This window comes from Calidris pugnax, unplaced genomic scaffold (assembly GCF_001431845.1).
Source record: "Calidris pugnax isolate Ruff unplaced genomic scaffold, ASM143184v1 scaffold288, whole genome shotgun sequence".
NCBI classification, from domain to species: Eukaryota; Metazoa; Chordata; class Aves; order Charadriiformes; family Scolopacidae; genus Calidris; species Calidris pugnax.
In genome coordinates this window covers 1,109,005-1,111,343 of record NW_015091190.1, presented here as the reverse complement: position 1 = coordinate 1,111,343, position 2,339 = coordinate 1,109,005, and positions in this window count along the sequence as shown.

The following is a 2,339-nucleotide window of genomic DNA, read 5'->3' as shown; positions in this document are numbered from 1 at the left end:
TCTGGGCAGCCTCTGCCAGGGCTCTGTCACCCTCACACCAAACAAGTTCCTCCTCATGTTTAGGTGGAACTTCCCATGTTCCAGTTTGTGCCCGTTCCCTCTTGTCCTGTCCCTGGGCACCACTGAGAAAAGCCTGGCCCCATCCTCCTGACACCCACCCTTGAAGGATTTATAGGTGTTGATCAAATCCCCCCTCAGCCTTCTCTTCTCCAGACTCAAAAGACCCAAGTCCCTCAGCCTTTCCTCAGCAGAGAGATGCTCCAGGCCCCTCATCATCTTTGTAGCCTCTGCTGTCCCCTCTCCAGCAGTTCCCTGTCCTTCTGGAACTGGGGAGCCCAGAACTGGTCCCAGTGCTCCAGATGGGGCCTCCCCAGGGCAGAGCAGAGGGGCAGGATGACCTCCCTCCACCTGCTGCTCACGCTCTTCCTGATGCCCCCCAGGATGCCCTTGGCCTTCTTGGCCACCAGGGCCCATTGCTGGCTCCTGGGCATCCTGTTGTCCCCCAGGACTCCCAGGTCTTTCTCCTCAGAGCTGCTCTCCAGCAGGTCAGCCCCAACCTGTCCTGGCGAAGGAATTTCCCTATGAGTTGTCTTGAGTCAAGGAATATCACTGTGGTCTCAACCTGAGTTAAGAACCCATTGTGAAGCAACATCATACATCATGAGAGGGAGGTAGAGCCTATTAACAGGCTGTTAATCAGCACAATATGCCTCTGGGGAAGAAGAATGGGGAATGTATGATGAATGATATAGCTGTGATTTGGGACGTGAAATATATTGCTCGTTAGCTCGGCAAGCTTTGGGTTCACATTATGGTGTAACTGCTGTGGTTTTTGAGGGCAACCTTCTCCATCCGTGGGGGCTGGTTGATAAGGAAAGCTGAGTTTGGGCATTGTAAGCTTTCACAGTGCCAAGTATTTGATCCAGGTGATTTCTTCTGGGATATTTTTGGTGTTTTTTTTTTAAAATCTCTGAACATAGAACAAATGTCATCAAGCAGCTTATGGGCTTGGTGTAAATTATGTATTTCTATGGAAATATTATTGATTTAGTTTTTTGTTAGGAATAAGCAAAATGCCTTGCAAAGTTGCTTGGATCTTGTTGAATTTTAATGGGAGAATTGGATTTTTAGGTACGTAAGAAAGGCTTATCTCTATAGGATTGTATATCGGAGTATCTGTTTGTTAATGCATTTTTAAATGGAAAAAAAAATACTTTAAGTATGTTTTCCTGCCTAATTCCAGACCTCTGTAAATCTCAATCCAATTAGTGGACTAATCTATGCCACAGTTGATAAATTACGAGTTTTTTTTCAACATCCTTCTGGGGGGAAGTGCTGATACAGGCACAGTTCTGGATTTTTTTAAATTCATTTTACCTTGTGTGGGTTGTATCTACCCTTTGATAATTCGTCTACATGGTCATGACCTTTTGACTGCAGATGAGATTACAGCTGATTGAGGTTTCCTCGTTTCAGGTCCATGAGCAGAAGTACTAAACTAAAGCCCAGCAGAGATTACGTAGGTAGAAAAAAGAAACAGAAAACAAAGAATCCCATGGTTTCATGGTTCTTGCCGTGCATTTACAGGCTGGGAATATCCACCTGAGTCGTTTCTGATGGTTTGCCTTTTTTGGAGGGTGGGGATGGTATGTAGTGATTGCTCAGCGGTGATCCGTCCTTCTGCAAACGCGATGTCACTCGAGTTGCTTATAAACTTCAGATTAGGTAGAAAAAAGAAACAGAAAACAAAGAATCCCATGGTTTCATGGTTCTTGCCGTGCATTTACAGGCTGGGAATATCCACCTGAGTCGTTTCTGATGGTTTGCCTTTTTTGGAGGGTGGGGATGGTATGTAGTGATTGCTCAGCGGTGATCCGTCCTTCTGTAAACGTGATGTCACTCGAGTTGCTTATAAACTTCAGATTCACTCAGATTTATATCGACTGTCAACATCTAACAGTACTTGGGATCCATTTTCCCATCTCCTTTGTGTAATTGTTCTCTTCTGTTGTACGCAGCTTTGGACTTTAAATTGTACATATGTTTTCAGTTTCAACCTAACTCTGATATAAACCACCACTAACCCATGTCCCTCAGCACTATGTCAACCCATCTTTTAAATCCCTCCAGGGATGGGGACTCCACCACTTCCCTGGGCAGCCTGGTCCAAGGCTTAATAACCCTTTCAGTGGAGAAATCTTTCCTGATATCCAATCTGAACCTCCCCCGGTGCAACTTGAGGCCGTTTCCTCTTGTCCCATCGCCTGTTCCTTGGGAGAAGAGACCGACCCCCCCTGGCTACACCCTCCTTTCAGGGAGTTGGAGAGAGCCAGAAGGTC